Genomic DNA, 21965 nt, shown 5'->3' on the forward strand with positions numbered 1-21965 from the left:
GATGAACGTTATCCAAGAACTATGGGTTTCCTACTGTAATTGCTTTCCAGAGACAAAGGTTTTTAATTTGACTTAAATATTTTCAGGATTGACTTTTTATGAGAACGTATTTTTTTAAAAACACCTCTGGTTTTTTTGCAACATGGGGGCTTGTTGGATGTTACCTAGGAGGGTTCTAATTACTTCAGAACTGGGAAGTGCCTGCTCAGAAGAACTGTTAAATGTTCTTTTTAAACACCAGCCAATGAACAATGACTGATAAATTTACAGGTGTCCATCTCTTCTATGCATTACAAACAGGTTAGACAGGTTGTCAACCTTTTGCTGTAAACCACCCCCTACAGTTCTTTTTTAATTTGTCAAAACTTTTTAGATCCAGGATAAAATAATAGTGCAATGTTATGACTTTGTATCTCCCATGTTTCTAGTCGTATGTGGAAAAAAAAAGAAATCTGGTTTTCTTTACTTAAAATTATGTGTTTCATGTATGATTTAGTAGTGGTGAGACGGTAACTCTTTGGCATGTGCAGTAAAGGTATAGAGGTGTGCGTACTGTTATCAGCATTTCTGTTTTTGAGAGAATAAATATTTTGCAAAGTATAGGTAAGAAAATTGAGTACATTTTAATTTACTCAGGGAATTGCATGTGAACTGGTCATAGAGGAGGAATGTCATGATTTGTCTTGTCAATAGTCTACTGGTCAAAACTTTATGTAAAACTCAAGAGCTTTTTTGTAATGGAAATATTTTTTCCCATAACTGATATTAACAGCAAGTACAGGGAAATGCCTTCCTTGAACCTGCTGCTATGGCTAAGCTGTTCTTTTCAACTCATACCCTTTTTTTGCTGGAAAGATAATTGTAGTATTATTTGCTCAAACTTCAAGAAATCTCACTTTCATTATTAGCTCTAAATTACTAACATGCTGATAACCCATTTTAAATAAAGTAAACTTTTTACATTTGCTTCCCCTGTTGTACCTTGTTTTCCTACTATTTTCTTACCCTCTATAATCTGAGTTTAGGTTTGCTTTATTCCTACACCTTCGTTTAGGATTTAAGCTTTTTGCCTCCTTCCATAAATGGAGATAAGAGTATTTTTTTTGTTATTTTAGATCATTTACCTCCCATCAGAAGATGCAAGTAATCTGATCCAGAAATTGGACATAAACTGTGGGAAGAGATGTCCATAATGCTTAAATTCTGTAGCAAACTAGTGTTTCTAAAACATTTTAAAAATTCTTATTTTTATAGTTGTACATCTAATTACATATTATTTTGGATAATAAATAACTGTTCCAGATCACAAGTTTGTGAAAACATTGCAGGTAATGTTAAATTTGTTTGTGGTTACTGACGGTATATCTGTTCTAACCCCAGATTTATTCAGTTCAGAAGTGATATACACATTTCCACCTTGCGCTACCATGGTGGTACTGCAATGGGTGCAAGTGAGTGGGAATCTTTAACTCAATTGCATTGTTTAAACAATAGGGACATTGGATTGAATGGCTGTCCCCAATGTTGTAAATTCTATGAATTGTCCCATAGCAGTTTCCTCACTGGCCTGTATGGATTCAAAGGTGTTCAGAAAAGTTTGACAAATTGCATTTGTGCAAACTGTTTGCACAATGTACAGTTTATTTCTGCTGCACAACATCGGTGGGGGAAATTCCACAACACCAGCATCCCTGAGCTATATTGCAGATCTGCATTCTCAAGTGGCTTTTTGCAACTCTTTTTTACAATGTGTGTTTTACACCAGCCGACCTACTGTTCTTCAATTCCAAACAGTAATTGGTAAAAAAAAAAGTTTTTTTAATATGAATTTGCTAAATGGAGTGAGGAAATCCTATAAAGTAGGAAGAGCTGCGGCTGGATATACAAACAAGCTTTGTTCATCTAGTTGGTGAGTAGAGTTTCTAAGTAGCAATTTTAGTTGCAAATATTTACATAAAACCTGTGAAATCTTCAATACTATTTTTAAATATCGATCTATTCTCTAGTTTCACTGTTTTTTTGTCTTTTCTTCTATGTCCTAAATTGTATTAATTCTACAGTCTAATGGAATGAAAGGAAGTGGGAGCTAGTTTTCCATGAGAATTTGATGCAAATATAGTGATAGCATTCCATAGTCACATCTCAGTCCAGCTAGCATATTGCTTGACCTTCTTATTTGTGGATATGTGTCTAATGTATTAACTTTTTACAGTATTCAGAAGCTTGTTTTGTGCCTCATCAAAACTATTCGACCTTAAGTGTGACAACATAGTTGTGGTTAATCGGTGCAATGAAAATTACAATCACATATTGGATTGTGGGAGCCTAGTGGATACCTACACAGGTGCAGAAAATATTATCGTCATACAGAGCACACTTCTTGAAAATCAATAAGCAGGTAAAAGTCTCTGGCAGGCTCGTAACTGGATGTATGTTGTAAGATGGTGCCAAAGTTGGATAGATTGTCGTCACAATATGAGTGGTAGTTTTTTACACTTTGTCTATTTTCTAATTGTTCCCATCCTTATTCAGGGAAATTGTGGAGGATAGTGCACAAAAATAGAGGACGACTTTGGCCCATCCCAATTTGTAGCTATTGGGATGTCCACCTAAGATACATACTCCACCGTATGAAGTGTACTGAGTGCTATTCTGTTTCTCTATTTGAGACCTGAACTATTGTTGATAATATAGGTAATAATAATAAATAATAAATTGGCAAGTGTGAAAGAAACCAGTTAGCTCTATCTAGTTCCTCTGAAATTGGAACAAGCTACGCTAAATCTTTGTTGAATGTAATTGAAGGTAAGTCTAAAGGATGCCCTTTAGGGTTGAGGTATCCCGTTGTCGTCTAACTGAGTTGTCCTACCATGTAGGAGAAATCTGAAGCTATTTCCAGCAACATCCATCATGAAGCTTTGGAAAATGAGAGGGAGCAGTCTTGTTGAAGTCATGGGGAAGAACAATTTGCATTGAAAAGTAAAATCAATTGCAGGTATGTTTTTTTTTCATCTTCCTACTTAAAGAAACTGTAGGTCCTTAGCTAACGCTCCCAGGGATGTCTATGTGAGAATTTAATTTTTTTTTCCTTTTTTTGAGAAAAAATTCCTCGAGCAATAAGCTCACAGATGTTTCTTAATACAAAAAATTCTTAATGCTCCGTAGATTCTCATGATCTTTCTGAGGGTATTTCCCCTTCTTCCCACCAATAATCTTTTTCAGAATTCAAGGATTATGATTGACTAGTTCATTCGAACCAGCACACTCGGTCCCATCGAGAATAGTCGAGGGGCCCATAATATATGGTTGGTATCAGCTTCTTGACAGTGTTGGAATGTCCAAATGTAGCATAAAGCATGCTTGAATGATTATCTCTTCACATGAGATGGAATATAGTTGGTGGATTTATTGTAGACTCCAAATAAGATTGATTTGCCTGTCCTAATCCTATTGTCACCCATTAATATTTAAACACGTGCAAAAGTGTATGCCGTTTCTAATTCACTTGGCGTGCAATATTTGAGCAACTTCATTCTACTGGGGAAAAAAGGCTACTTGTACGTTGCAATAGTGAAAGTTAGGTAGTTAGCCTCTGGATTAATAACTTGCTATCCACACAAGGTGTTAGTATTTACAACCTATTGAATTATCTGAGTCCAATATTAAGAGCAGTAATTTCCACTAGCAGATATTTGAATTGTGTTTGAATATATTAACCACAGGTATGTGCTGGCTATATGCTGGGGCATGATTGTGCTTGGATAGTGGAGAAATGTAAATTATATTTCCTCTTTTCTCCTTTCACAAGGTATCTGCCTTGGTTACTGTAGACAGATAACCAAGTAGAAGCCAGGCATTTCCTATGAAGAGTTGTCCACGGCCAGCCGTTGTTGCCCTTATGGTAGTTGTCCGAGTGACATTAGTGGAATCTTGGCTAGGAACATCCATCTTCCTGTTAAGGATTTAGCACTCAACAAAAACAAAGTGAAAGATAGCAGTGTGAGTTATTGGTGGCCACTAATTTGAAACCACAGTTGTAAAGTTAGAACAAAACCAACTGTTAGATAACATTTGATGTCATGTGTAATCTGGAATCTCATAGTCTAAAACACTGGCAAGGGTGGTAAGTGTGGGGGGGGACGGGGGGGACTGTTGACATCAATGATGATTAAAGGCAATGTAATACATTGAGTAGATTTTCAATGTGAAAATTCTTTTGACATTGCAAAAGTAATCTGGAACTTAGGACATAGCATTTTGTCACAAAATTGGTACACTTTGCAGATGTCTGTGCAATAATATCTTGTGAGTTGTTTAACTCCATATTGCATCCAATTTCTCCCTATGCTCCCAATTCTCTTTTCTACTCGAATTATAGAGTAAAAATTATCTCCTTTTTTTAATTTCTCATTTGATTTTTCCTTTAGTGGCATTAAAATAGGCATTTCCCCTGAATGTTGCAACTGACAGATTGGAAATGCAAATGTGTATTTCGTGTTTGGTCTTGGCTGCTGTAAAAATTGTAATTGTATACCAAAGCTGTTATTTAACATTTAAAGAACAAAGTACTCTGTATACTGACTGTTTAACGAGTATTAGTACAAGATGAGCTTTATGCTTCCATTTAAGGAGTTCTATTCAATAGTGGGGAGGTTGTTGATGCTTGGGTCTGTGACACTCAGCGGAGAAGGACTTAATAAGATGTTACCCAGAGAGAGAGAAAAACAAGGATCAGCCAATACAATAGCCACAACCGTAGCTAGCACTTGGCAACAAAGTCAGGTAATTTTGTAGCATTTTCTGCCTCGAGGTATAAACATAAGATGCTCTTTTTTAGTGATGACTGAATAGAAAGTGGGGGAGGAGTCGCTATGTAGTAATGTGAAGTAGCTGTAGGAGAGGAGGAATAAAATATGAAAGTTTTCATGTACTTTTTTTGAGCAACATCCCAGTTAGATTTGAAGGAAAATCTAATACTTGTGTTGGTATTGTGTCGAATCCATCTTGGATAAAGGTTTTTATTATGGTGAATAAACGGACTCGCAGAAGGTTGGTTTTATATCAAATCAACAAGATTATCTCACTATTTTCTTTGTAATTTTTTTAACCTTCTTGGTGACTTTCCCTTATTAAGCTCATGTGGACATTGGTGAACAGAATAAAGTACAACTATGTGTGTCAGTTTCATTTATTTTCATTGTGTTAATCCATTATTGGATGTTAATAGTATAATGTGTTGGAACTCACTAAATCCAGATTTTGCGGCCAATAGGACTTGGGTGTTTTTTTTAACAAAACAGATCTTTTGATATCAGGAACTGATGATATAATTAGGTTGTTTGGAAGCTTCACTTTTAACTCCCTCATTTTCAGCACCCAGTTGGAACACAGGAAAATATTGGGCACAAAGGAAGAGGAGGAAAGACCCAAAAACAGTTCAGTGGGAAATTAACTGCATAGAGATCCAATTAGGAAATACTGTACCACTGAAAAAGAACGAATACAGCCTTATAATAATCCTTGTATTTGATAATAGTGCTTTTCACGTCTCCTAGATGTCTCAAAGCGCTTCACAGAATATACTGTAAAGTGAATTGACTGTATATTTGTGGGCGAAACGCAACAGCCAATTGCGCACAGCAGTGTCCCACAAACAGTCGTGGATTGAAGTGACCAATTTTTTTTTTTCTTGAGGGATTATTATCAGGTGTGTAGAGTAAGGAAACTTGCCCAAGGTTTCACCCTACCGGGAATCAAACCCAGATTTCTCACTTGCAAGGTGAATGCTTTAACAACTGAGCTACAGGACTCCTTGTCTTCAGTTTGCATTGAGCTTGTCTTTAGCTAATTGTTATGAAATTTGAATACTTCAAATGTAATCTGCATATTGAATTGCAATTGTTACCCTCCATGGTTTGAAAGCTTGTGAGAATCTTTACCACGAGATGAGCGTTTCACAAAATTTAGATGCAAGCGTTTCAAACTGCTTTTCCTAATAGCTATATCTGTTTCTACATTCAACAAGATCTACTTCAACTCTTCCGAAGCTGCCTTTATCTGCCAATGTAAAATCTGCATTCAAATGAATAAGTTAGAGGTTAGCATCAAGTCACTGTTGAAAATTAAAATTGTCTTGGTTCTATGTCCCCTTGGGTCTTTGAGAACTGAATGATGGAAGATAAATGTAAAACATGAAGAACATCAGTTTAGAGGAAAGAATTAAGAAGCGCTTGATACTCAAGTCTGAATGTTTTAGTGAGCTCTGGATGAGATGGGTTATTTCATCAGTTGGGCTTGTATTTTATACCTCTGTGGTATACAGTTTACTTCGGCCATTTGGCTGTCAATGAGCAAGCCTCCTGTGTATACTTCATTGATGGAGGATGTCACACAGACCACCACAATGCACAAGCCATGCCAAATGAGTTGGGATAGATTTGATAAGTTCCAGAGTTAAAGGACCTTACCCAACTGTACCCATTCACCACAACCATCTTTGGCATTAAAAGCAGATGAGCAGCAGCGGAGCTAAGTACGTTGTGAGAAAGGGATCGTGATGACTACCACACCAGGAAAAATTACATAAATATTAACACCTTGGAATAATTTATATTGACAATTGAATATCAAATCCATGGAAGCGAAGCAGTCATTGACTGCCACAGCTTTGACTAACATTCAAGATTACTGCTGAAAGTGTTGCTTCTAATTTTAGCATTCAATTTGGTGTGGTGCCAAATGACTTTGTCACAAAAGACTTGCTGTGTTTCAGGCTACTTTTGAAATCAATAAATTGCAATTTGCAATACATCACTTTGTCTCTGGAAAGTTGCTGCATTACAGTAATGTGGAAAATAAGTTGTGGGTTTTTACCTCAGTGGTGATGCATTATGTGGTGGTTTTTTTTTCACTCAGTGAAAAACTTAAGCAGTTACTCCTGGATTACAGCAATATTAAGCATTATATTTTTACATTTTGTACATAAAATGTCAGAAGTGAAATGTTTTTCTGTACACTGATTTTCTCTGGATAATAAAGTTTTTGCTCTCAAAGTTCCATGTCATTATTGAAATTGTGTAAATTGTTAATCAAAATGGCTTCAAATGACTACCACAAAAGCAAGAATTAGTAGAATCATGTTTTTATTGCACACTGATGAAAACTGTTAAGTAGTCATTGTTGCTAACTGCAGCATAGCTGTCTTGAGGAGTAAATTGCTTTTTATTTAAACTAAACTGAAGCCATGAATATAATTTCCATATGCATAGATATCAAAATGATGAAGTAAGTTTATGCTCTTAAGTGAATGTGTATTGGATAAAAAGATCTGAAGTACTGCCATGTCACATCTAGTTTCTGTCTGATATCCACACGCACGGGATTTGCAACAAGAGAAACATGAACCAGCAATTGGCAGCAAGAGCCTCTGGTGATATTTGCCTTTGAGGCCAATTGTAGCACCCTGACTGCCATCATGATTGGATTAATTTGATAGATCAAACTTCAAGACTGTTAATGTGTATGACTCAATTACTATTCCAGGAAGTGGTATTCCCAAGTAGCCATCAAGGGAGCCTTTTTAAAGTAGCGCATTCTAATGTGTATATTTTCTACAATCCTTTTTAACTGCTTGTGTGTATTAAACTGTGTTTGTACATTAGGACATTTTCAAAACCTTTAATAATAGCTGTTGTGAGTCAGTAGCAAAATGAGCTTTTTCCTGTTTTGCCTATGGGAATGCCTCTGTTATCAAGCATTGTGGTTTAAATTGAGTACATAAATCTAGGAGATCGCACACTGCTAAATGTGCTCATGCCAGTATAAATAACACTAATGTTTCATTTAAAGTCTCTGGAAGCCGAGAAGTTGGGATAATTCCCAGGTCCTGCAATGGATTGCCAGGTTAGAGATGAGCTCAAATCCCAACATGGGCCTTGACCCACAACCTTCAGCCCCAGAGACCAGAGTGTCACCAATTGGACGTGAGTTGACAAAGGGACATATTGGTGGGTCTGGGCTCGCTGGAGAGAGAAGTTACATCTGTGATATTGTGGATGACAGAAATGACGGAAGTTGACATTGATGGATGGAAGCTAAGGGGGATGGGGAGCAGAAGTAAAGGAAGAAATCTGGGAAATGGTGCAGGTTCAATCCAAGGCCTTCGCAATCGTAGATAAAATAATCCTTGCATTTGATATAGCGCTTTTCACGTCGGGAGGACGTCCCAAAGTGCTTCCCAGAACACACTGTAAAGTGAATTGACTGTATATTTGTGGGCGAACGCGGCAGCCAATTGCGCACAGCAATGTCCCACAAACAGTCGTAGATTGAAAATGACCAATTTATCATTGTTTTTGGTTTTGGAGGGATTATTATTAGGCTTTGTGTAGAGTAAGGAAACTTGCCCGAGGTTTTGCCCTCTGCCTGGAATTGAACTCAGGTCTCTCGCTTGCAAAGCGAGTGCTCTAACCACTGAGCTACAGGACTCCACGATGAAGAAAGCGCTGAGGGCGAGGCCATTTCGCAAGATGGGGGCAGATTATTGCAACCACGTTGGGATAGATAAAAGTGTTGCAAACCTTAGTCAAGTCAGTAACGAGGCACAGACAGACCTGCTGAGCTCAATTCAATCATGACTCATGAAACAGGAGACGAGCTATGAATCAAATAAGGCGTCATTGCGCGCAGTCTCTGCCTGCCTCATATGAGTTGACACATCGGTTTATAACATGCACGTCGCTTAAGTCTGAAAGAAGAAAATGCCAATCAGCCGAGCCGAGTTATTGGGTAACACAAATGAAAGGCTGCCAAGTGATTTAAGATCAAACAGACCCCGCGAGCGACATCAAACATGCCCTATATTTAAAATCAAGTGGCTTATTGATCTGTGGTGGAATGTGAATCAATCTAAAGTGCGAGTGTTGCTTACAGGATGTACATACTGTGCAGCAAAGTAGCTCCCCTTCTGGAACTGAAAGTTTTTTTAAAAAAATTACAGTGAGATAGATGTCCATAAACCAGCTTTGTGGCTAAGATGATTTAATGGTAGTAATAATACTAATAATCCTTACATTTGATACAGTAGTGCCTTATCACATCTTTCGAGACGTCTCAAAGCGCTTCACAGAATATAGTGTAAAGTGGATTGACTGTATTTTGTGGGTGAAATTTTGTGATGGATACATTGAACGCACCCAGTACCATTCATTAATCCCTCCCATTAAAATCAAATAAATTGGTCACTCGTTCCATGGTGGGACACCGCTGTGCGCCATCGGCTGCTGCATTTCGCCCGCAATCGATACAGTCGATTCACTTTACAGCATATTCCGTTCGGCGCTATTGAGACGTCTCGAAGACGCGATGAAGCGCTATGTCAAATGCAAAGGATTATTATTGTTAAGTTTTCTCTCCGGTTGCTTTAACCTTTAACCAACCGAGTTCACCAAACGTGTATATGCTGTGAGTGTGTGAGTGAGTGAGTGAGTGAGAGAGAGAGAGAGAGAGAGAGAGTGTCACACACACACAGATCGATGTCAGCGCAGAGACGTTTTAAGGTCGTTACCTTATATTTTATGACAACTGCACTCGACCCTCTTTCTTACTCACTCACCCTTCGCTTCCTGGTCGGTGGCACTTGACGCGTATCGTCGCTTCCGAACTTTGCAACGCCCTATTGTTTTGGTTACAATCGCTTTCATTTTTTTTTAGATTTCTGAATGTTATTTTATTTCAGTGCTTTTTTTTTTATAGATACATCTATTTAAAAAAAAAGGGAATATATATATATATCTATAAAATAAAATAGGGCAGTATTTCTCCGGGTTGGTATTGGGGTTAATAGACAGACAAGAGTGGTGGATTCCCTTTCGATCGGGGGGAGGGGGGGGGGGGAGGGAGGAGAGAGACACAGACAGAGAGAGAGAGAGAGTGTGTGTGTGTTGTAAGGTCTTAACTAACTTCCATCATCCGCGTCATTCGCTGCTTGAGAAACCCAGGAGCGAGATGATAGGGGAGAGGGGGGGAGAGGGGGGAGAACCCGCATTGCTGCTGCGGGAATTGGACTGTTTGACATCATGTTTGGGCTATAAATCCCCTGACAGCTGAGCGACCGACACCAACCTCCCCCCAGTCAACTAACCCTCCCTCCCAGCCCGGCCAGGACAAGCCAAGCCCAGCCCGGCCAGGACAAGCCAAGCCCGGCCAGGACAAGCCCAACCCAGCCAGGACAAGCCAAGCCCGGCCAAGCCCAGCCCAGCCCGGCCAGGACAAGCCAAGCCCGGCCAAGCCCAGCCCGGCCAGGACAAGCCAAGCCAAGCCCGGCCAGGACAAGCCCGGCCAGGACAAGCCCAGCCAAGCCAAGCCCGGCCAGGACAAGCCCAGCCCAGCCCGGCCAAGCCAAGCCCGGCCAGGACAAGCCAAGCCCAGCCCGGCCAAGCCAAGCCCGGCCAGGACAAGCCAAGCCAAGCCCGGCCAGGACAAGCCCAGCCCAGCCCGGCCAAGCCAAGCCCGGCCAGGACAAGCCAAGCCCAGCCCAGCCCGGCCAAGCCCGGCCAGGACAAGCCCGGCCAGGACAAGCCCAGCCCGGCCAGGACAAGCCCGGCCACCGCCGCCGGTCTGCGTCGGACGATGGAGCAAACTGCTCTGTTCAGGTCGCCTCCTCGGCTGTGTCTCCCTCGAAACCTGAGCTGTATGGCTCGGCTGCAGTGCTGTCAAACGCTCGAGACTCAGGCGGCAGTGATCGCCTGCAATGGACCTCAGCACAGCCCGAGCCCCAACCCCAGCCCGACAGACCCCGAGAGACAACAACAACAGCAGCAGCAGAGAGGACGCGAACCGTCAGCCAACACCAACACCACCACCAGCAGCAGCAGCACCGGCCTGGACCCGGACTCCAGCCCCGGGCAACGCAGGAGAGCCAAGTCCTTGTCTCCGGTGGGCGAGCGGTGGCTGCTGCAGCCGGTCTCCGAGCGCGGGCCCGCGGGGCGGGCGAGGAGGAAGCGGGTCCGGTTCGCCGACTCCCTGGGCTTGGAGCTGACCAGCATCAGGCACTACCGCGACACGGACGTGCCCGAGGTCCCGGGCCGGGTGCTGGCCCGGCTGGAGGCCAGGACCGAGCCCGCGCCCCCCGCCCCCGCCCCCGCCTTCCCGGCGCCGCCCTGCCCGGGGCTGGAGCCCCTCTTCCCCAACCCCGGGGACTCCCCGGACTTCCTCTCCCGGGTGGAGCAGCGGGGAGTGTGTCTGGAGTCCATCGCCACCGACGACTTCAGCATCACCGGCACCGTCCGCGTCCTGAACCTGACCTTCCAGAAGGCGGTCCTGGTGCGCTACACCTTGAACCAGTGGCGCTCCTTCGTGGACATCGCCGCCGCCTACGTCCCCGACTCGTCGGACGGACACACGGACGCCTTCGCCTTCAAGATGATCGCCCCCGTCTTCCTGGAAGCCGGAGGCCTCCTGGAGTTCGCCATCCGCTACCGCACCCCCGGGGCGTCCGGGCAGGAGCGCTGGGACAACAACGGCGGCGGCAACTACCGGGTAAGGAGCCGGAGATTCCGGGTCTCCCCCCCCAAGGACTGGGAGGACGCGTGGATCCACTTCATCTGAACGGCTTTGCTGTGGTCTACACTGGTGAACTCTCTCCTTCGCTCCCCCCCCCCCCCCACCCACTCCCACTCCCCCACCACCACCCCCACCACCACCCCCTCTCCATATCTCAGTCCCCCCCCCACTCACTTCGAGTCCAGGGGTTGGGGGCTGTGGGGAGGTGGAGGGCTGTGGGGAGGTGGGGGCTGTGGGGTGTGGGGGCTGTGGGGGGGGGGGGGGTTGGGGGCTGTGGGGAGGTGGAGGGCTGTGGGGGGTGTGGGGCTGTGGGGTGTGGGGGCTGTGGGGGGGGGGGGGGGGTTGGGGGCTGTGGGGAGGTGGAGGGCTGTGGGGGGGTGTGGGGCTGTGGAGTGTGGGGGCTGTGGGGGGGGGGGGGGGGTTGGGGGCTGTGTGGGGGTGGGGGATGTGGGGGGGGGGATGGGGGCTGTGGGGGTTTCTGACCTGTGGTTCCCAGGGGAGGTGTTGGGGATTTGTTTTTGTGTGTTATGTCTGCAATTTGTTTTAACAATTCAAACGGGAACCTTCCCGCGTTGAAACTGTTCAGCTGTGGTTGTGTGTGTGTGTGTATGTGTGTGAGGGTTTGTGTGTGTGTGTGGGTCTGTGTGTGTGAGGGTGTGTGTGTGGGGGTGTGTGTGAGTGTGTGTGTGTGGGGGGGGGTGTGTGAGGGTGTGTGTGTGAGGGTGTGTGTGGTGTGAGGGTGTGTGTGTGAGGGTGTGTGTGTGAGGGTGTGTGTGTGTGAGGGTGTGTGTGTGTGAGGGTGTGTGTGTGTGTGAGGGTGTGTGTGTGTGTGAGGGTGTGTGTGTGTGTGAGGGTGTGTGTGGGGGTGTGTGTGTGTGAGGGTGTGTGTGTGTGAGAGGGTGTGTGTGTGTGTGAGGGTGTGTGTGTGTGAGAGGGTGAGTGTGTGTGTGAGGGTGTGTGTGTGTGTGAGGGTGTGTGTGTGTGTGAGGGTGTGTGTGTGTGAGGGTGTGTGTGTGTGAGGGTGTGTGTGTGTGTGAGGGTGTGTGTGTGTGTGTGAGGGTGTGTGTGTGTGTGAGGGTGTGTGTGTGTGTGAGGGTGTGTGTGTGTGAGGGTGTGTGTGTGTGAGGGTGTGTGTGTGTGTGAGGGTGTGTGTGTGTGTGTGAGGGTGTGTGTGCGCGTAATCTTATCTCTCTCTCAAACCCCCTCAGTCGTGTTCATTTCGCCCCTATAAATAAAGCGCTTCCTACATCTGGACAACTATCATATCAGCCTCACACACACACTCACACACACACACACACACACACACACAAACACACACACCAACACACACACACATACCAACACCCACACACACAAACACACACACCCTCACACACACACACACCCTCACACACACACACACACACACAGACACACAAACACACACACACACACACACACAAACACACACACAAACACACCCACCCACACACACACACACACAAACACACACCCCAACACCCACACCCACACCCACACTCATCTTGAGTCGGAAGGATGTGGGTTCCCCCCCAGCTTCCTTGTTGTCTGGGCTGACACTCCAGAGCAGTGTTGGCGGTGTAGAAAGGTTGTCTCTGCTTATTTCAGGTGGACATTAAAGATCCCATTGGTACTATTGGAAAAGTGAAGGGAATCTCTCTGTCTCTCTCTGTCTCTCTCTGTCTCTCTCTCTGTCTCTCTCTCTCTGTGTCCTGGCTCCCTGACCAACAACCTCACAGATAAAGTTAGGCATTCACTTTGCAAGGGACAAGGATGGATTGATTTCAAAAAATGTATATATTTTTTAAATGTGCGGTAGTCCCTTAATTGTGCTCTTTTTGCCCTATTTCCGGAAACCATCTTAATTTTCAGCGCTGCCTTTGGGTTATTTCTGCTTTTTGAGTACCGCGGCCCAAGTTTTGTTCTTGAAAAACCATTATTTTTTAAAAAATAGCAAAAGTATTTGGCTCGTAATTGGCTCAGGGCAGGGCTTAGTGGAAGTGTTTCCTTAGGCGTGTTAAGAGGGAAATAGGAATTTTAAATAAATGTTTAGCGATTGCCCTTTCGCTCCCTCCCTCCCCTCCACTCGCAAACACACACACAAGTTTTGAAACTTGATCTGACTCGCATCCAAATCACGGTGTCACTTTCTTGGATCGTTGTGACAAATTGATGCTGATCCCTCCCACGAAATATCATTCCAAATTCCACTGCCCGTGATGTTTCGGCAAACTTTAAATTGGTACAAAGTCTCGAATTCCAGGCAGAGGGCGAAACCTTGGGCAAGTTTCCTTACTCCACACAGAGCCTAATAATAATCGCTCCAAGATAAAAAAAATAATAAATTGGTCGTTTTCAACCCACGACTGTTTGTGGGACATTGCTGTGCGCAATTGGCTGCCGGGTTTTGCCCACGAATGTACGGTCAATTCACTTTACAGTCTATTCTGTGAAGCGCTTTGAGATGTCAAGAAGACGTGAAAAGCGCTATATCAAATGCAAGGATTATTATTATTATTATAAAGAACATCCATTGTTATACAGCAGCTACGTTTAACATTGCAAAGCAATTCGCAGTTAATTGTTGTCAAGTATAATCACATTTTAAAGCCTATTTTAGAAGGCTTTAATTTTAAGCTGGAGGATTGTTGGCCAGTACCCGCCCCTGGAGAAATTCCCTTCTCTTGGGGATTAGGAAACAATTATATGGGTTAGGTTTATTTTGGGAGATGAAGGGCGTAGGTGTTGTCAGCACTGCTTGACTAAGGAGTAAATGATTTCTTTATGACTGGCTATCATCAGAATTCTCTGTTATCTATCATTGTTTTTTATAGGCACCGTTTAAACATTGAAATTGCCACCGACATGTTTTTATATATATATATATATTTACACACACACATACATATGTAGTATACATACCTACATATACTGTATGGTTATATACTGTATGTAATATATATGTATGGGGAATTTGGTTTTGGGTTCAGTTTGTTGAGCAGACTGCTCTGGCAGGTTAAGCAGTGCTGTAAGAGCCCTGTGAACTCTTGCTTATCAAGTCGATGAAAGCTGGTGCTGGTGAGTGGAAACACGTCCATTTTAGGCTCTAAAATGACAGCATCACTGCTCTCGCCAGGTTGAGTGTAGCGTGGCCCAGTGAAACATCCTGTGTTCTGCCCCAATCTCAGAATATCCCGTTTCCCATCGCACTCTGTGTGAACTCGCCAATTGTATTGAGGAATTCAGGGCAGGTTTTGTTCAATGGGTGTGTTATGCTCACTGGGAACAGGCTGAGAAAGTCCAAACTCCTTTTCACACAGCAGCCTTACAGAAGGGAAGCAGAAAGGGAAACCTTCCTCTATTTAAATGGAGCTGTCAGAAGTAAACGACCAGTGTTGTAACTCATTGAATTGACCATTTCCCTCCCCAGAAACCATTCAGTGCTTTTTAAACTATTTGATTACATCCCTTGCATCCAAAGAATACTGGAACAATGTACAGTAAAATTCCTGATTGCTCATCAGTCCAAGGGAAAACGTCTCAATGACGAGTTACCTGGAACGGCGAGTTAGGCATATGTGTGTATATATACACAAATAAATGCGGCTGGGATATTGACAGCTTGATAGTGGCAGTGACGGGTTGAACCAGGGTTGGGTTATTGGGAGTTTACTGTACATAAATCGTGTATGTACCCTATAAATCTCAGGTGAATTCACCTATGCCTTTTAATTTCTGGATGGTGTTGATTTTACGATGTACCCCCCTTCGCCCCCTCCCCCCCCTCTCCCCACATGATCTCTGGAATTGTATATGGGGCACGTCTGTGGGAATGGTTGTGTTTGATTTAATTGCTTGGCAACCATCAATGGCTGCCTCCACTGCTGCCTACTGTCACCATGACCTCTGTGCACAAATGTGTCTCATTTTCTTCAGCTTTTGGTAAACTGCCTGGAAACCTTTCGCAAGAACTGTGACAGCCTTTCTGATGATCATTCCTAAAGCTCGCTTTGTAACAATTTTTATAAAAATACACATCTGAGAAATACATCAATTTGTACATCAATACAGAAATCTGAATTGATGTATAAAATCACAGGTGTATTATCACTATGCATTCTTCGACAATCTTTATAATTCATTTCGGACACTTGTCAGCTCTGGATATAGTGGTGTTTTGTAAAGGTACATTATTCTGATGACACTGCCCCTTCAAGCTCTTTCCCTTCAACCCCCCCCCCACCACCACCCCTCAGCATGAGAAAATGGGTGCCTGCACTTTTAAGGCTGGGCTGAAGGAGTTGTTCTAAGCTGAAGTCATCAGCAATTCTGCTGGTGTCAGGATGTCAGGATTCATATGAGAGAGATGCAATGGCAAAATCTGATTGTCTCCTCTCAGCAGATGCCTGACCTTTTGCTCCAGGTTTGGTGAGTGGGTTGACTCAGTACTACTTGATCCCTTTCATTTAAACATGATGCAACTTCCTAACAAACTCAAATGTCGGGAGATTGCAGATCCAGATCCCGTAGGGAAAATGATAAGCAAACTACAAATGAAAAATCAAACGGAATCGGTTTCACAATCTTATTAATAATTGTACTAACTTACTTTTAATACCAACACAGTACACAGTTGGTATGCTAACTGTAACTGTGATAAACATCTATCTGTGTTGAGAGTATGAAGGATTACATCTATTTTTATAATAGAAATGTCAGCATGTTCTGTTTCAAGCTTAAGGTCGTATGGAGCATCTCTTAATAAGCTTCATTTTGCCATTGATATTCAGTATCTATTCTCTGTGTTCCTCACTGTGAAAAGTTCCACCCATCTCCTTTGTGTCTTAATCATAAAACCTGCATTTTGCAATTGATTTTTTCTTCTCAAACCAGACAGCGTAGCCTTTAACCCGCTGTTTGTTTTGGTTAAAATTCTTTACCCGCACTGTCTCGCACTCCACGCCTGACATTGCTTAGGAGGAATGATTCCACCCAGAGAGTTGCTGGGAATGTGGAACGCCCTGCAGAGTAGGATGGGGCAGTGGAGTCCATTGTAGCTATCAAGAGGGAAGCGGACAGATATATGTCTACTTGAAGGGAGATGAGGATAAGGCAGTCGATGGGATTGAATTGATCTCCTGGCACTGTGAGCTGCAGCGGACTCGATGGGCCAAATGGCCAGCTTAAGCGTTGTAGATTTCTATGTTTCTAAGACAGTTTTAGCACCTGTATGTCTTCTGCATCAAAGATCCAACCAATTGTTCACAGTCCATGGTTAGAGCCTGGGACAATTGCAGATTGCATCACCTGGCCGGTGGGGGCAGGGGGAGTGGGTGGCTGTATCGATGTATTTACAGAAATGCTATCTTATCTGTCTGTGCAAATGCTGACTGAAGACATTCCTTTAGAATATTGATTTTAAAACTCCCAGAGGATTAAGGATGGGGGGAAAATCAGCTTGGTTGCTATATAGGGATTTTCTTCCCTTCTTCGACTCCCCCCCCCCCCCCTCCCCCCATTAGGAATTTTGTATTTGGGTGTGCGATGAGTCAGGATTAGACAGGATGAGATAGTAATGCCCCCCACCCTCCCTCCAGGTTCAATAATCTGCAAATGTCTTAGCTCTGGGCCCATGTATGAAGCATGGTCACTTGGTGAGATAGAAAGGGCAGGAAATTGATCTCAGGGTATGTTAGGAGGCATAGAAGAGGCAACATTGATCCCGCGCCCACACAATTTTTTATTTCATGTCAAATTCCTTAAAGAAGTCTTAAAATCGAATACCTTCAGGGTTTAGAATATGTCAACAAAAAGCAAAGCAAAATACTGCAGATGCTGGAAATCTGAAACACAAACGGAAGTGGCTGGAAACACTCAGCAGGTCAGGCAGCATCTATGCAGAAAGGAAAGTGAGTCAACGTTTCGGGTCCACGACCCTTTGTCAGATTTGTTTAGAATATGTAAGTACGTTTAACAAGTGGCCACTGAGAAAGACTGACTGATCTATTGAAATGGTGAGGTTGTAGTTCCCACAAAGGCAGAAAAAACATTTGCCAATCTAAGCACGTCCTTAAATGCCAATAAAGGGTTGAGGTTACAGAGGAGCAACTGATCGTAAACCATCTACACAAAAGTGAAACAGAAGGAAAGGATTATAAAGTTCAAATGAGGATTTAAACTCAACGTTTCTTTAAAACAAGTAAATTAGCCATTGATACAAGGGTTCAGTAGATGTAACTAGTCGTTCATTAAGATGAGTGTTCTGGGAAGTGTCTTAAAATAGACAGGAGGAGAAGAAAGTTAAAGGGTCTAAAAATATGTTATGTATGTTACATAATGACAAATGAACATCCCTTGAAGGTTACTGTACTCTAGTTACATCCTTGTACAAAGTGTGAAGAAAGACATTTTGGTCATTGTTAATTTTCCAGCACAGAGTGTAATGTGCTGTTAATGTGTGTGATTACATGTGAAGTACTAGATTATTGCACTATAATGTTCCAAAGTGTTGAATATTTGTTTATTTCACTCTCTGGCCTTGACATTACAAGCCCATACTTCTATTCCTGCCCTTCCCAGCTATGCACGATTTGAGCGGGGAGGAAGAGAGGAGAACCAAGAGCCATAGAACCAAAATCTGGGCCGGTTTTAGTACAAGACAAAGCATGTTAGAAATCAGGTTGTGGAGAGAGGATAGTTTTATTCTGCTAACGCAGTGCCTTTGCACTCCTTGGCGAAATTATTCGATTGGAATTTCTGCTGCCGTAAGCTTAGCCATGTTTGCTTTGATTTAAAAGCTGATTGCGTGTGTGTTTTTTTGATCGGAATTCGATCTCATTGCACAAAGTAGCACACAAATCTTAACACATTGCCAACGGCTACTGCTGTCACAGCGACTGCCTCAGAGCTCCGCTCCTCACTGCTCACCCAGCACACGTAACATTTCACACGAAATGGGCAAACAACTCTGCATCATTTCAACCTCAGCCTCATCTCAGCGCACTGACTTTCCATTCAGTCTTCGCCTTCAACGATAAAGAATAATAATCCTCCTCCTTTCAATTCACACAACGCCATATCACTCACGCCGTCGAAACGTCTCAAAGCGCTTTACAGGATACACGGGAGAGATTAAAATGTGTCTTTTAAATTTGAAGACACCAGGTGGAATTTCGTTCTGTTCTATTTCTTGAGCAAACGCGGTTGCCCCAGTGAAAGGCAAAGGGAGTGATCTGAAAGATAAGAGATTGATTGATTGATTGATTGATTTATGGTGTCCGAAATAAGTGTTACCTATGACTTTTATATTCTATGCATCTGTATGCAAAACTCTCTGCATACTCTCCTTAATGATTGCACTAATAATGACATTTTCTGTGCTGCTTAAAACCTTTCTCATGCCCAGTGCACTGATGTGTGTGTTTGCTTTAATTTTTGAAGCTGTTCCTCCTGTCGCCATGAGCTGGCTTTCACTGTGAAATTCGATTTTAAAAAGAATTCTCTATCTCTGTCTTAAGTATCTGACCTTGTATCTGTGCATTGGTGAACTATGCAATATTCAGTCATAACTGTGTTCTATTCAATGGGCAGAAATAACTCAATGATAGAGCTTTGTGTACGAACTGTTGTGTGATTTTTTTTGTAAAAATAATTTGTCTAATGTGTCTGACCTAGGTACAAACTGTTTGTCCGTGTGCATGGGTCTATCTTGTTTGGAATGAGAACATGTTGTAAGTTATGATTTTAATGGTGTGCTTTAAATTCTGTGAAATAAATAGCTCGATGAATCAATAAAACAAAACAAATGAACGCTACAAATTAATTATAAGGGCGTTGTGCTGTTCCGTAGACTATTTTACTTAGTAAATCATTAAGTGTTCACTTCATGCTGAAGGCCACCATTACATAAAGTTTATTATAAGTTGGTTCCAATGCCTTTTACTGTAACAGAGGGAACCAATCTCTCTGGAATGACTGTTCTGGACAACGTTACCATGTATTATATTGTCTTTCTATTTCGTAAATGTTTTATCTTTGTGGAAAATATGCTTTGTACTGTATTTTGTATATTGTGATGTCATTAAAACATACTATGCTGCAAATGGTTGTGTAATGAATCGATTTTAAGCAAGACTGTGATTACCTAAGAATCCATAGACTGTCTTCCATATCCTGCTCTTGTGACGTTTCCAGTCTTGTTGTTGGGACCACGTATACGATTGGAAGAGATATTCTTCCAATGAAGTCCAGTCATAGACTTGTTCCCTTCCCATTTGGGGGGGCGTGCACATTTTCTTTGAAACTAAAGGCTGAATTTAACAATGACCCAGAGATTTGCCCGTTCTGAAATGCTAAAGGGAAGAAAAACAAAACAACTTGAATTTATATTGCGCCCCTCACGCAGGCTAGCGTCCCAGAGCGCTTGACCGTGGCGGAGCACGACACAGGGAGGGGGGAGTAGGCACGATCGATGAGGAACTTCTTCAGGAGCAACTTGAAGATGGAGAAAGAGAGGGCAAGGTGGAGAGAAGAAAAAACTCCCTGCTCCATTAGATTCCCCCACTCCCACAGCCCCCCTCCCACAACCACCAGGTCCCTCAATTAAGAAGGAAAATTGTTTCTCTGTACCTGAGCCCCAGATTTCCTCTTAAAACTAAGACTGATGTCTTCAAATATAAGCCATTTTGAAAGCCGGCTCAACACAATTCCTTTTTTTAAAATAAAAAGTGGAATCTCTTAAGATTTAAGATCGAATTTAAGAATTAATCAAAATTCTGCACAATCTTAAAAGACCACGAAGGAATTTTGGTCCTCAGATCATTATTCAGTGACCTCTGAATGTAGGGACATCAGGTAAGAATAGGATACAGGTTGACCATAATGTACTTTTCCTTTCTTTCTCTTTCCCCCTCCCAATCCTGTGAAAAAACACACTATTTTGGAGCTTCTATGGTATTCAGTTGTGCTTTTAGTTCCACTCAGTGATATTTTGCTGCTCTTGACGTCAGTCCTCTCTCTATAAATATAAATATATATTACAGTTTCATGTCTGAAGGTTTTATCAATGATTATTTTTATTTTTTTCCCATTTGCAGCTGAAGCCAATTCATATCAGATCCAGTCACCATCCACAGTGTGCCCAAACCAGGCCAGCCTGCCTGTCAGCGGCAGACTGGGCAGCAGAAATATAATTAGGAAAATGAGCAGCACTCATAACAAGCACTATCTCTTAAACACAGCCACCCTGGATAAGATTAGAGGGTCAGTGCTCCAGGGGCAATTTATCTAGAAGCACATTATAAATTATTTATTGTTCATCTCACGGAAGTTCCTGTCAACTTGCATTTTCTTTCCATCTGTATTTTCCTTCCGCTGGCTTACTATTGACCAGTCAGTCTCTGGTACCTTGTCAAGTGGCCATTATATTTTTTGTGTGAACCTTGACTGAATAATAATAATAATGATATTCCTTCCATTTGACATAGCGCCTTATCACGTCATTGAGATGTCTCAAAGCCCTTCACAGAATATATTGCAAAGTGGATTGACTGTGTATTTTGTGGGCGAAACGCGGCAGCCAAGTCCGCACTGCAGTGTGTCCCACAAACAGTTATGGAGTGATTGACCAAATGTATTTTTTTTGGAGAGATTATTTGGAGGGTTGTTCTTTGCAGAGTGTCTTGCACCCCCTCCCTGTTGCCTTCCCCTTTCTGGGCAGTACGGACAGTTTCACAATACACAGTACATCAGCTAACTTAAATACACAAGGGATTGGCTTCTTTGGGAATCCTTGGTTCCTACTTGAACACAGTGCCTCAAATTAACCTGTCAAGATGATTTAGTGTGCTGCAAGGTCACTGTAACTCCTTTCCTCCAAGCTTTCACAGAGCAGCCTTCATGATTAGTTATCCCTCTATCTCTCCCTCTCTCTTACACCCACTCACAATTACAGCCCTGCCACCCTGTTTAGATGGTCAAGAACATTTGTTTGGCCACTTCACCATTCTCATTTACAGGAACGTCATTCGCAGAAACATCACCACTTCTCCATAGGATTCATATAAGGTTATTCAGAAGGTAACTATAGTTTCCTTTGGTTAATTAAACAATAACAACTTGTCAAAAGCTATTACCTGGAGCAGGTTGTCTCTCGCCTCTGAGTCAGAAGGTTGTGCGTTCAAGCTCCACGTCAGGACTTGGAATCACATAATTTAAGTTGATGCTCCAATGCAGTGCTTGGGGGCGTATTGCGATGTCGGAGGTGCCGTCCTTCGGATGAGATCTTAAACCGAGATCCCGTCTACCCATTGAAGTGGACGTTAAAGATACTATGGCACTATTCAAAAAGAGAAGAGAATTTCCTCTCTCTCTGTGTCCTGGCC

This window comes from Callorhinchus milii, unplaced genomic scaffold, assembly GCF_018977255.1.
Source record: "Callorhinchus milii isolate IMCB2004 unplaced genomic scaffold, IMCB_Cmil_1.0 Scaffold14, whole genome shotgun sequence".
NCBI lineage: Eukaryota > Metazoa > Chordata > Chondrichthyes > Chimaeriformes > Callorhinchidae > Callorhinchus > Callorhinchus milii.